This window comes from Medicago sativa, chromosome 3 (assembly GCF_051527215.1).
Source record: "Medicago sativa cultivar Bolivia chromosome 3, Bolivia_mono, whole genome shotgun sequence".
Lineage (NCBI taxonomy): Eukaryota > Viridiplantae > Streptophyta > Magnoliopsida > Fabales > Fabaceae > Medicago > Medicago sativa.
In genome coordinates, this window is record NC_140751.1 from 48,697,101 (window position 1) to 48,712,428 (window position 15,328).

Sequence of the window (15,328 nt, forward strand, 5' to 3'; positions counted from 1 at the left end):
GTTCAGTCATCATAGTATCATCAATTCATGAGATTAACAAGACTACACTTAATCTAATTTTATCCTACCTTGTTTTAAGCGTAACACCCCACAAAGTGTAACACTTAAGACTATCACATAATATCATCAACTCTGTTTGCATGTTAAAAATTCCAACGATAAAATAGTACTTGTAAGTCCAAGATGTTGCAAGCATTACTAGATGAATTATTATTGATCATTAATCAGTAATCAACAATTTAAAAATGAATTTAAAAAAGAATTTAAAAATGAATCAAACATTAAGATCAAAATTAACTTTTTCAAAAAAGTCAGTTTCATGACTGCACCGTACAAGCTCCCATCTTTTTATTGTTGACAAAAATTGATAAAAAAATTAATTGGCGATATTTTCTGTATCATATTGAAAAATAAAATACATAGTATTGCATTTGATTTGATTAATTTTTATTTTTCAGAAGGCGATATTTGAAAAAAATTGATTTGACCTCCGATATTTTTCTGATATGTTGAAGCAACTAGGAGTGGTTTTACCTTTCTCTCCCGGAGGTCTGACAAAAATGGTTGACTCTGTTGAGGATCAAAACCTTTATGTTTCCAAAATATTTCGTAAGTCTTTCATTGAAGTAAATGAAGAAGGCACTGAAGCTGCTGCAGCCAGTGCAGCTGTAATACAACTTGGCAGCTCTAGGAGTGCTCCAACTCCACTAAACTTTGTAGCTGACCACCCATTTTTATTTATGATTAGAGAAGATTTTACTGGAGCTATCGTTTTTAGTGGTCGGGTGCTCAATCCTCTTGCTTTGTGATCTTAACACTATATTGGATGGCCAGTAGATAAATAGGGAACTGATTTTCTAATATATAATGTGTTTCTGATGAAGATAGTCTGATATTTGGACATGATCCATGTAGAGAGATGATTTACCTACATATGTTCGTAAATGTTTTTTTTTTTTCTTTTTTCCGTAGAATTCATATTTGTGTATTTTAATAATTTTTGACAGACTTCCTCTAATTTCTTCAACAACTCATGATATTTAACATCTGCCAAGATAATATGCAGGATAGAAAACCATCCCCATAAACAGTAAAACTGATTGGGCACACTAACATGTTACAAAATGCCTTAATCACACCCACCACTACTGCATAACTCTCTTCACTTTGTTTTCCTTCCTTTACCCAAATATTCTTTTTTTGGGTAAGTTTTTGTGAAATTAATTAGGATCTGTATTTTGTTTATATTTATATGGCAAGATTAAGGATGAGAAATTAAAGATAATGATTAAATTGTAGGTGTTAGTTTTGTCATGAATTTTTTTAGATTATGTTACTTCAAAGCCCTAGTACCTTCCAAATGATTCTGACCAAATGATTGAAATTCCTCTGTATCATCTGTTACCATTGGTCTAAAAGTTGAAAGGAACTCAACATGTTAAGTTTTCCTATATGATCAATATTATGTATATAGTAATATCTTTTCCTTAAAATGTTTTCCACCCATTGCATCATATGAATAACAATGAAGTTCATTCACGTATACAATCAATATGAAATGTGAATATGATCTATGGATATAATTTTCTGATCTATGCACATGAATAAGCATATAATATAATTGGTGAATTACAAGGGTTTGATCCTAACATTAGACTTGAAGAGAATGCTAAAGTTATCATTTTACTTTTTCTTCGTTATCATGTGACATTAGGATGTTATTATAACCATTGCAATGTGATTTTATATTGAGCATTTGCTTGGCAAGGATCGTGTATTACTGAACTTACAAGAGTTGCAAACAATACAAGAGTTTTAGTATCAAACCTATATGAATTTACATTACAGCTAATAATTTGTCGCTATCAAAACTATCTGAATTGGGTGTACAAATTCTTGGTGTGTTGTTTTCAATTGCTTACTCTCTTTGTCTTGTTGTTCTTTAGTTGATTTTGATTTATTTTACACTTGGTTGCTAGATTAAATCTAAATATGTTGTTGTTTGTGGTTGTGTTGGTTGTCATGGATACTCTCTCCACCCATTTAAGTTTATTGATGTGTTTTTGGGTCTCAAATTCACAACATATTTCTATCATTTTATTACCAAAAATCTAGTAAGATAATTTAAACTAAACAGATTAAATCTTTTGATCATACATCATTAAAGGTATATCCGGACAAGTTTTTTTTTAGAGAATGGAATGCAAGGTGGGGGAGTTGGGTCAGCTGACCTCACTTACTCGTCGTATTTTTAACCACTAGTTAGATATTTATGCAGTGTAATCCAACTTATATATCATTTTTGTTTATATTTAGTCCATTCATAATACTACAATGAACTGTAAAACCAAAAATAAAGGTTCTAAATACATTGATTAAGAAACCAAAAGAAGAACTTTATATAAAAAAAGTGTTGTAATTATTTACATCGATAAAAATAGCAACTTGTTTTTTTTTTCTTTCTTTCTAGTATGATATTGACCTCATTTATTAAAATTTATGATCGGTTCATGGTGCCAGCCGATACATTTTACAACCTTTTAAACAACATCCAGAAACAACTATTTAAGAACAAGTAGAACTATAGACCTAATAATCAACTCAACACAGGAAATTTTACCCTATACCCCTACGTTCGTACTTTCACCCCTACAAATCACTAAAAATTCCAAAATTACCCTTTTTATCATTTAACTTTTTATATCTTTATTTGTTCACCCCACTTTCAAGATTTGTATGTACAACATGAGTTCACCCCACATACAATATTTCTCAGATAAACGTTTCTAATTTACACATTAATTTCGAAATACTTTCTAAATCATTTCCGGTTTAGTTAATTTTCTAAAAAAAAAAATAAAACTTGAATACAGAAACTATACCGTAAGCCTAAGACACATAGGTTCTGAAAACAAAAATGATTAGGAATGAATTAGACGGTTACTTTAATTTCTGAGACAAAATTAATTTTGGATTCAACTAGGTCCCAATTGCAAATTGTTTGTTCCATTCCCCCGCAGAAGATATGATTATGTTAAGATCATTCATGTAAAAAGAAAATAGTGCAGGGAAGGGAAGCAGTGCAGACAGGTATGAATCCACACCAGAAAGTAATTGACCCCAAATATTCAATTTTTGCATTCATATATATGATAAAAAAAAAGTGCAATGAACCAATGAATTCATATGTGAACTTTCAAAAAGAATTGAACTCAGAACTGGCATGGCAGAGGTCGCATGTTAATAGGAGCGGCGGTGGCCGATGACGACCACATCAGCCAAGGCACGACGACGGAATAACAAAATGAAGTGATTCAGATGGTTGATCCGGAATTTGTGATGGCGGTGGTAGGGGATGAGATCTGGTTTTTTGGATTGTAGTATGATAGTTGATAAATCTTGATGTCAACAAAGGAGAAGAAGAAGAAGAAAGGGTTTCTTTGAATTTTTCCAGAAGGTGTGAAAAAATTAGGTCGATCAAATGAAGAAAAAAAATGAAGTTTTTTTTTATTTAATATAAAGGGTAAGATGGGTAGTTTATGTAAAATGTTAGGGTGAGAGGATTAATGTAAGACCCGTAATTTTGAAAAACAATAAATGTTAATAATATAATATTATGCTACCTCATTTATTTTAGTTTATGATCAAATAAAAATAAATAATACCTTCGACGATGAATTTTTATCGCTACTCGAATATTTTTATCGCTACTCGATAATTTAATTTTCAGTCTCTTCGACAAACGAAAATTTGATCGCGCTTAATTTTTAAAACAAACTCCGTTTGGTACGAAATTTTTTGTATAGATTCATAAAATTATTTATGATTGATTTATGCAATAAAAATATTTTTTCCATCAAAAATTTTCTCTCATAAGAACCAATTGTAACTAGTAGTCAAATGAAGATTGGCATTAAAGAAAATATCTTCTCCCCTTGTTCCTTCTCACACGTTAACCACACACACACACTGACATATTCCAATTCTTTTATAAATATTTGTACAAAGAAAAGAAAAAAAAAATAATGGAGATATTTCATCACAACTCTCTCACCACTCTTGAATTTTTTTTTTCTACCCTACTTTTATGCCAAAAATCCAAAATTACCCTAATTTAATTAGTCTATTCCAATTAAGTTTTTTTTTATCAACTACAGATAACAATGACGAAGCCCAACATGATCATATAGTAAATCATCATAAAAAATCGTCGCCTAACATTTCCCAAACAGCGTCGTAATGATCCATGGCAAGTCGCAAGAAGAAGGTTTGGGAACAGGACATTTTTTATATAATAATTGTAATTTTATTTGTTATATTTTTTTTTTAGGAAATTATGTTTTTTCTGATTTTTTTTTATCATATTATAAAAAATTTGAAGAAAAAAAAATTTGGGAGACATTTTTTTTCGGCACCTCAAGATACCTCACAACTTGGAGTTGTGGGCTTGTCAAAAAAAAAAAAAAACTTGGAGTTGTGGGGTATTTAATTTTTTTTTTAAATAAACCTAAAAATACCACACAATCTTGACTTGTGGGGTATTTAAAAAATTAAAAAAAAAAAGGGTAAAATATGCTTTTCGTCCCTGCAATTATAGGCCATTTGAATTTTCGTCCTTGAGCTTACTAATCCTCCCATTTCGTCCCTGTAAAAGTTAATCACTTGAAATTTCGTCCCTCTCCCCTTTTAATCACTGCCACGTCAGCAATTTACCAAAATGGCATGGGGAATTGACGAAAATACCCCTGGCTTATTTTTTTTCCTTAAAAAAATTTTATTCTTTTTTTAAATTAAAAAAATCTGAAAAAATAATTAAAAATCATAAAAAATTTCGGAAAAAAATATTAAAATTAAAACTGAAAAAACTGAAATTTTTCGGAGAAAAAATCGTAAAAAAAATATTCGGGAAAAAACTGGGAAAAAAAATTTTGAAGGAAAAAAACAAAAAAAAATAAGCCAGGGGTATTTTCGTCAATTCCCATGCCATTTTGGTAATTTGCTGACGTGGCAGTGATTAAAAGGGGAGATGGACGAAATGTCAAGTGATTAACTTTTACAGGGACGAAATGGGAGGATTAGTAAGCTCAGGGACGAAAATTCAAATGGCCTATAATTGCAGGGACGAAAAGCATATTTTACCCAAAAAAAAATAAAGTACCTCACAACTTGGAGTTGTGGGGTATAATAAAGACAATTTTCACCAACTTTCATGGTACCCCACAACTTGGAGTTGTGGGATGTCAGGTGACACAGCAAAAGTAGGGCATTTATGGAAATTTTTTTAAAAGTAGGGTAATTTTGGATTTTTGGCATAAAAGTTGGGTAGAAAAAAAAAAAATTCACCACTCTTTCACTCTTCTTGCTTCCTCTTCTCTCTTTTCTTTCACGTCCTTCTTTATTCTCTCTTCTATCTCTCTTCCTTTCTTCTCTCTTAATTCTTATCTCTTCATTCTTCTATCTTCTTCCTTCATCCGTATTTCTTCATTCTTCTCTCTCCCTCGTTACTCTTCTATGTTCTTCCATCTTTCTCATTTCTTCTTTCTTCCTCTTCTACAAAAACATTTCTACCTCTATATACATATACACCACAAACCAAAACTATATCAATATGAAAGATTGGACTCTTTAAGCTTTCACTTTTGTTTCTTATTCCTCTTGCTTTCAAATTATTGCTTCATATATTTCATTTTTTTTATCCCTTCTTGGTCATTCTCACTTCCCTTGCTATGTTTAATTTTATGACCCTTCTATACTTTCTAAAACCTTCATCCATGACCATACATATATGACCATACATATATGTTTAATCCTCACAAGTATGATATCCTATTAAATAAAAATAATAACAATAACTCAAGAGTTGGTGATTGAACAAAGTATAGATGAAACCATATTTTGGCCTTAGATCCATAGCGTTTTTGGAGAAGGTTTTTGAAGAGGAAAGTTTGGTCTTTCTCTTGTGATTATAGTGATATTAGATAAGGTAACAAAACACAAACCCTTCTCCTTCCCCTCTCTTGACCGAACCAATAATAAGTTTTGGGTGTGTTGGGTTTAAAATTTTCTTAATCATAAATTATTGGACTTTGATTTTACCATGACTAACAAAGTATAACTTTGTGGACTTAGAACTTGTATTTTGTAAACCATTTTATTGTTAACTCCCTTTTTCTAGTTTATGAACACAGGTCTTTTCCTCCTTTATATTTACTCTATTTTTGTCCTTATGTCCTTCTTCCCTTCATTTAATTATTACTAAAATTGATGGTGTTTTATGAGAAATGAAAAATAAATATATATACATATCGGACTTTGATTTTTATTCACTAACTAAGTATGTAACGATGTGAGTTTTGTAAAACAAATAAAAGATATTATAAATTAATTTGGTAGACTAGATATAGTTATGGACTTTAGAAAAGAAGCTTATTTTAGTGTGAAAGTATGTTATGAAGTATGATTAAATTTTAACTACTTTTAGTCTAAAAGTCAATGATTTAGTTAGTAACTTAAAAGGGATAGAAAGGTACTATTATTTTTAGAATAACAACTTTAGAGAAAAAATTATATATGGGTTGGAGGTTTCTCGACAAACTATTTTTGGATATATATATATATATATATATATATATATATATATATATATATATATATATATATATATATATATATATATATATATATATAGAGAATGTTTACTATGAGAATGAATATCTTATATGAGAATGATGAGAATGATTATCAACCATTAGATCAAAAATAGATGGTTGAAATTAAAAAGTCACATATGTACCTCACCTTATTATATCAATTATCATTAACTCATTTCCCTTTTCATCTTCTTCCTTTTTCCAATCGGCAAACATTTCTGAAATTAGTTAACATAAAACAATTGCAAAAAGATTTGCCTTGATCTTAAAAAAGAAACAATTACCCCACCTAGCACTAATTTATTTCACACCATTAACGTGAATCCAAAAGCTTAATTTTGCAATTACACATGATAAAATAAAAAGAAAACAGGTAGCAGCAATTTTGTTGATTCCCTTGAATAAAATCGTGTTGAATGCAATTTATTTTCTTGTTCAGGTGTTGATTTACCTTAAATGATATTCAATATTCCCGAGATGAAGCAAGTCAAAAACATCGGCGGCGGCGGAGACGGCGGTTGCTGTGCGACTTGAACCACCCCATACGCTGCAATCGTGAAACCCCAACCACCCCCTCACTGTTTTTGTTTACCTAAATAATAAGGGATTGAAATTGATTAGGGTTCTACAGAAATTTGGTGATCTATTTATAATTTTAGGATTCGAGCAATTTTAGATCTGCAAAATTACAAAAGCATTTAAATGTTTGATGAATTATCCATGGTGATTGGTGATGACCGTAGCAATGAAATGGTGGATGTTTAGTTGAATTTGTTTTTTTTGGCGGATTCTTTAAAAAAATGCAAACCATGATGAAGCAAGCGAGAATAATCAAGCGCATGAACTGTTTAAGTAGACCATTTATTCTTAGCCATATAATTTTAATCCAAAGGCTACTAAGCATTCTCACCATTCTCATATATAAATGTCATTCTCATATGATATGTCCTCATATATATATTGATGTAGCTTTGGGACTGTCGAAAAGAAAAATAAAATATATAACTATGTGTCTATATAGAGGAAAAAAAATATAATGTTAAGTTAATCGAAGTAGACTTAAGAGTTGAATTTATGGACTTTGAAATTAAGCTTAGTTATGGTGTGAAATAGATTATTTAACATGACTGATTTTTCTTTTTTTGGTAGTTTTAAGGGAATCTTAAAATTAAACCTTTGTTATTACTTTGGGTCTAAAACCAATGAGTTAGTTAGTAACTAAAAAGAATAGTTATTAGACACTAAAGATACTAATATTTTTAGAATGAGAACTTTATAATAAAAATTTATGCCAGCTAGGTTTATTTTTCTCAAGGCAATGTTTTAGAAAAATAATTGTTTTATTATGTATAATAGGTTCTTTAAAATAATAATAAATAAATGACTTAAGGATAAACTTATTTGATTAAACAACAATGGAAAATAATGTTTATGATATTGCTTATAAATTTAGATTGCGCGTTTAATATTTTAACGGATTTAACGAAGTTTGAGAAAGGACATAAAAATAAAAGAGACTTTGTAGAATTTTGTTTGTAGAAATTTAGAGACAAAAACGTTAAGAATTATTATAACTCAAGGTTGGTTTAGAATAAGGTAATCTTGAATAAAGTTAGAAAAGTTTTCTTGATTAAGAGTAATTTTCCAGTGTTAGTTAATTTTAGGAAAAGAAAACTTCTAATAGTGTTAACTTTGATCTAAAGAATTAAAATAAATAATGGTTATAAAAATTGTATCTTGTGAGAAAATACCTCTTGCTTTCAAATGATAATCTCTTCGGTAGAAAATTGTCAAATCGTATTTTCTTGCTTTCTTTCAAGTGTGAGTCGTATTTTCTTTCTCTCTCTCAGGTCTGATCATCTCTCTATTTGCTTCGGTTTCTTTTCCCTTATCTTAAGTATCGGTCTTGAACTTTGAGAGATAAGTGAGAGTTAAGTGAGAGTAAAGTGAGATTGTGAGAGTTTGATAAAGTGAGTAAGAAGAGAAATTAAAACATTTACTTGGAGGGACTTTGAGGACTAAAAGAATTTAAGGGAAAAAGGGACAAGGTCAATTTTGTTTGGATGAAAAGCTAGTCGAGGTAAGGGCACCTTTCTATTTTTAGATATTTTTCAGTAAAAATGAAAGGATGTCATATTTATAATTGCTCTGTATTTGCTTACTTGTTTGAGAATGCCTAGTTGCTAAAGTGAATAAATGTTTACTACTCAAAGTTTATGCTTGAGATAAATTGTTACATATGCTTTTGAGATATGTAAGTTGTTGCATTAGCATATAAGGGGAATCGTATGCTCATGCATTTCATAGTAAACGTGGCCACCAGAGAGGAGTCACGAGGTGCACACCGGAGAGGTGGCACGGGGTGCGTTTTTAAACCACCTTATTGATGATTGTAGTTTTTAGCATCAAACACGATAAGTATTTTTGTATCGTCTCCACAGGGAATAGTGCGCTATCAAGGATAGTTTAACATCGAATATCATTCAAAGTATTAAGAGTACTTGTTTGTTTGAAATGTGATTAGCTAAACTAATTGCATAAAGTAAAAGTTGAGATAAATAAGGATTGAAACTTGTTAGGAGTAGCGTTCCTTGACCAAGCGTCACACGTAACCTAATAATCCATACGAATTCTAGCTTTATAAATAACATTATCACAATCAATTCTAAACTATCCTTCGTGTCCAAAGCGATATAACTATTTCTAAGTTATCGTTTAAACATTCGTGTCCAAATCCCTTAAACGATAACAAAGTCGATCGGATAACTCAATCGACCGTGTCCAGCCTGATTAAGTATCCGAAAGCATTAAACTCTTGATTATGGTGATTATCACAAGATTAACAAAGATGTCAAGTAAGTTAACCTAAGATATATTTCTATTCTAGCTCAAGATTCAAGAGTTTGTGTCCAAAGCATCTTGAATCTCATTGAAAGCATTAACACAAGAATAACAACAATATTGAATATAAATTGCTAGAACCATATATTGCAAGATCAAAAGATTACATGTTTAGCAAGGATCAAGTACCTCTCATCCCAACAAAGAGTGTTTAGCTACACATCATCATGGAAGCCTTGCAAGGATGGGTTGAAAAGGAAGGAACCATTACACCTTGTGATGTCTCAACAAAGGAATAAGCATCCAACTTCCAAAACCACTCTCACTCTATATGATCTACCTTACTTCTCTCTATAAAATATCTAAAGCTAAAAACCTAAGAGAGAAACTAAGAAAAATATCAAGCTAAGATCCCAACATCCTCTTCAAGGAATAGCAAGTGGGTGTTTTATAGCCTCTGCCCTGCCTGAATTCGCAGATGCGAGCTACATCACTCGCAGATGCGAGTTGCTTCTCTGGACCAATGATAAGCTGCCACGTCATAAATGAGGAGTTTAAACCGCCCTAACTCGCAGTTGCGAGTTAGGAAGCTCGCAGTTGCGAGTTGCTCGCATCTGATACTCGCAGTTGCGAGTTTGAATGCGAGCTGCATCTCTCTTGGATCAGCTTCTGCCCAAATAGTGTTTTTTCATGGTTTTGGTCTTTAAGCTCTGTCTTGAGGCTAATTTCTGCACAAAAGGATAGAGTAAAGATAAGTAAAGCGTAATAAGGCATTTAACGCTTATTTCTCGGCTTTTCCTTAAATTACTTGCAAAGCAAGCAACAAAAAGTGCTTAAAATATATCATGAATTTAACACTTCTTGGCATTTATCAAACTCTCCCCAACTTAACTCTTTGTTTGTCCTCAAACAAAAGATTGAAAATCAAACAAGTAAATGACAAGACACAAGTACAACAGGCTTAGAAAACATCTTGAGATGAATGATTTAAAAGTGAATGCGCGGGCAAGTCTAAGTTTCCAACTAATCTAAAATTCTACTACTAACATGAGATGAGTCCTAAGTACAAAGGTCATGTCAAATATTTCAAAACAATAATACATTTACTTATGAACCACACCTAACACACTTCTTTGAAAGTAGATAAACAATTGAAAACATATAAATGAGGGTTATGAACACACATCCGGCAATCACGTTAACATTCCAATCAAGTTATGTGTCCATCCAAATATCGTTTCAAAAGGCACAAAAACATGGATCAAAAGGTCTTTGAGGGTTATAACTTGGCTTGGCTACAAAAGAAATGTCATATGTGGGGAAATTGAAATCAAAAAGCCTATCAAAGAGGAACATTCCTTGTATCAACCATTAAAATTCACAATCTTTCCTACCAATCATTACAAAACCTTGGTGCTTAAACATGACAAACTTTGACCTTGACAACTTATTTTCTTTTTGGATTTTTCTTTCTTTTTCTCTTTTTCTTTTTCTTTTCATGTACACATTGTTTTTCTTTTCTTTTTGTATTTACAACAACATGTTGTCTTGATCAAAGATAAATTTACACCATTATACTTGACATAAGATTTACATCTACCTTCTCTCCCCAACTTGAATCAACACATACCCTAATTGAATGTTCCTTTACTCTAAGGCAAAAGGGACAAATAACAATGAAATTTTAGGGTTCAACAATTAACAACATTTCAGAGTCCTAAAGTGCGTCAAGAATGAACTGAATTTTGAAAAATTTAAAGGCAACTTCATCAAGCATTGTGCTTATGAATTGACAGTTCATAATTGATGACTCCGATTCATTTGGCTCAAGTGGGTTAGCAAATACTCGCTCTTCTCACAAGGTAGGCTATTTGTGGTCAAGTAAGTTTCACTCATAAACAAAAATGTGCCTTGATCACTTCCATGCCTTCACACAATTTAAAACAATTATTGGATTTAACATAACATAACCGAGTTAAACAATGAAAGCCGGTCTCCTTGCATATGTACAAACATTTGAGGTTTCCTCACTTTTAGGCTAGTACTACGTGGTTCAAAAACAAATAAATTATTGTAAAGAACTAAATGAAATGAAATTTGCACAAAGTACTCGTTCCATATTCGAGTAAAAACCTAGAAAAGCTGGAAACTTGTACCTTGGCTTTGCGCTTTTGAACACAACTATGAATCATTATCAATCATCTGAGAATTGAAATTAAAGCAAGAGTGATACAAAAGAAACTTCCATGATTTTCAAAACAAAATGAAATACTTAATCAACCAAAAGTGCTAACACATTATTCAACATAAAACAAAGTACTAATAAAACAAAATTTAAGTCAATGTGCTAAAATGAGCAAACAGTCAGAACTGCACTAACTCGCAGTTGCGAGCAGATTTACTCGCAGTTGCGAGTGAATTGGTAGTCAACATGGTCAATGACCAGTTTACTCGCAGTTGCGAGCTGTTTTACTCGCAGTTGCGAGTTAGGACAGTTCAGAATTCTGCTCTCTGTTTAACTTTTGTTCTTGGATGATTTGATGCATGCACATGACTTCTAAACTTATTATGCATTAAAAACAGTAAATAAACTTACAAAATTGGGTTGCCTCCCAACAAGCGCTTGTTTAACGTCGTTAGCTCGACGCCTTTTTCGTTAGGGTGGCCAAAATGAGATGGACAACACATCATCTTTTGTATTCCTTCGCTTAGGGAGGAATTCCATGAACTTTAATTACAAATGATGTGGAGTCCATAACCTCCCTATCTTGGTTTTGAACAAGGCACAAATTTTATCAATGACCCGGTCAATTTCAGCCTTGCTCATTTTCTTCCCCTTTTGTTCACATGATTCATCCTTGCTAAGTAACCGCTCTTGTTTCTCTGTCACCTTTATCACTTCTCCAATATCAACAGTTTTGTCCTCTTCAGAATCTGACCTTTCTTGAGGAAGTTCTTCTTTGTGTGGTGCACCACATTCTTCTAATGTTGTAACTTCCTCATTTTGAACAACAACATCATCAACACTCTCTCCGACTTTCTCAAACGTATTTGAATCATTTTCTTGTTCTCCGTGAGTGGATTGAATGTTGGCTTGGTTCTCCATGATTTGAGCTTGAATCATCTCCAACTGGATTGATAAATTCCTCAATCTTTGGTTGGTATTTTGCATGTTTATCATGGATTGTTGCATGAAGACATTCAAAGTATTTTCAATCACCGAGTATCTTTCATCTTCATAAGAATGTTGAGGATATTGTTGATAGGATTCATACTCGGGTGGAGTATAGAAGTTGAAGTAACCATGATCAGCCATGATTTTGGCTAGGTGATGATCCTAAAACGGAAACAACTAACAAGAAACTTTTCTTTGTTTATCAACAAGGGGTTAGTACAAACAACTTATCAAATAAAGAAAACTATTTACGGATTATGTACAAATGCTTAAAATGATAAATCAATCGTTCTATCTATGATATCTAAACACCAATCCCCGGCAACGGCGCCATTTTGATGATTGTAGTTTTTAGCATCAAACAAGATAAGTATTTTTGTATCGTCTCCACAGGGAATAGTGCGCTATCAAGGATAGTTTAACATCGAATATCATTCAAAGTATTAAGAGTACTTGTTTGTTTGAAATGTGATTAGCTAAACTAATTGCATAAAGTAAAAGTTGAGATAAATAAGGATTGAAACTTGTTAGGAGTAGCGTTCCTTAACCAAGCGTCACACGTAACCTAATAATCCATACGAATTCTAGCTTTATAAATAACATTATCACAATCAATTCTAAACAATCCTTCGTGTCCAAAGCGATATAACTATTTCTAAGTTATCGTTTAAACATTCGTGTCCAAATCCCTTAAACGATAACAAAGTCGATCGGATAACTCAATCGACCGTGTCCAGCCTGATTAAGTATCCGAAAGCATTAAACTCTTGATTATGGTGATTATCACAAGATTAACAAAGATGTCAAGTAAGTTAACCTAAGATATATTGCTATTCTAGCTCAAGATTCAAGAGTTTGTGTCCAAAGCATCTTGAATCTCATTGAAAGCATTAACACAAGAATAACAACAATATTGAATATAAATTGCTAGAACCATATATTGCAAGATCAAAAGATTACATGTTTAGCAAGGATCAAGTACCTCTCATCCCAACAAAGAGTGTTTAGCTACACATCATCATGGAAGCCTTGCAAGGATGGGTTGAAAAGGAAGGAACCATTACACCTTGTGATGTCTCAACAAAGGAATAAGCATCCAACTTCCAAAACCACTCTCACTCTATATGATTTACCTTACTTCTCTCTATAAAATATCTAAAGCTAAAAACCTAAGAGAGAAACTAAGAAAAATATCAAGCTAAGATCCCAACATCCTCTTCATGGAATAGCAAGTGGGTGTTTTATAGCCTCTGCCCTGCCTGAATTCGCAGATGCGAGCTACATCACTCGCAGATGCGAGTTGCTTCTCTGGATCAATGATAAGCTGCCACGTCATAAATGAGGAGTTTAAACCGCCCTAACTCGCAGTTGCGAGTAAGGGAGCTCGCAGTTGCGAGTTGCTCGCATCTGATACTCGCAGTTGCGAGTTTGAATGCGAGCTGCATCTCTCCTGGATCAGCTTCTGCCCAAATAGTGATTTTTCATGGTTTTGGTCTTTAAGCTCTGTCTTGAGGCTAATTTCTGCACAAAAGGATAGAGTAAAGATAAGTAAAGCGTAATAAGGCATTTAACGCTTATTTCTCGGCTTTTCCTTAAATTACTTGCAAAGCAAGCAACAAAAAGTGCTTAAAATATATCATGAATTTAACACTTCTTGACATTTATCACTTATCCCATAGTGGATCATCGAGTCTGATAGATGAGTAAATACTCATCTCCTTAGTGGCGCGGCCACAACCCTCTGCGGAGGTGTATTAATTCCGGAATCATTTGCATGTGATGTCCTATGACAGGCTTCACACTCATGTAGAGTCTGCATTTTAGGCTAAATGTGCATTATTTTTATTATGATCACTTTTTATACTTGTTTATGTACGTGAGTTAGATTGAGATCTCTAATTCACGTATAATGTTTGCTCTGTTTATGCTTCCTGGATATTTGTTATTTTTGGATTGGTGACCCTGTCAGTGGATGTGTGGGCTATACGCCATTAGATTGTGAAGATTTCGCGGAAAGCTGAGATACGACGGCGGAAGATGGAGATTCCTTCTTCCGGATGAGTGGACTATTTCGTTTAGTAGGAGAAATCCTTTAGGGTGAGGTCATTGGTAGTTCCAGTTCCCAACTTTATATTTTTAGTTAAAGATCAGCTTAGGTTTCTTTTTATTTTAGTTAATACTTTTCATAGAAAATTCTCCCTCTGCGTAGGGATGTAAGTGTGTCTTGTAAATTGATCAGCCGTCATACAAAGCGCTATATAACTCTGACGTTCATTTTGAAAAGAAACATTTATTTTATTTTGTTAATAAAAGTATATGACTTGAGTTTATAAATGTTTAACAGTTTTCTTTCGTTAAAAAAAAAAAAACTAACACAATTTTTAGTGCTGAAAAACGGGGTGTTACAATAAATGTAAGGGTGTAAGGTAAAACTTCCCTCAACACATATGAAGGTTAAGATAAATTTTGGGCTAAATTACACTAGAAGTTTTTAAGTTATTTAATTGTAATGAATTGGTCATTTAAGTTTTTCTTTTTCATACCATTTAAGTTTTTAAGTTAATTAATTGTAAGAAGTTAGTTTTAACTTTTTTCCGTACCAATTAGATCTATAAGTTATTTAATCGTACCAATGAAGTGATTTAAGTTATTCAATTATATA

The 15,328-nt window shown here is 32.2% G+C and overlaps 1 pseudogene; it reads right to left on the reverse strand.

The window, feature by feature from the left end:
• Positions 1 to 12,027: 12,027 nt before the first annotated feature.
• On the reverse strand, positions 12,028 to 12,672 carry LOC146937892 (uncharacterized; annotated as a pseudogene).
• Between the last annotated feature and the right edge of the window lie 2,656 nt (positions 12,673 to 15,328).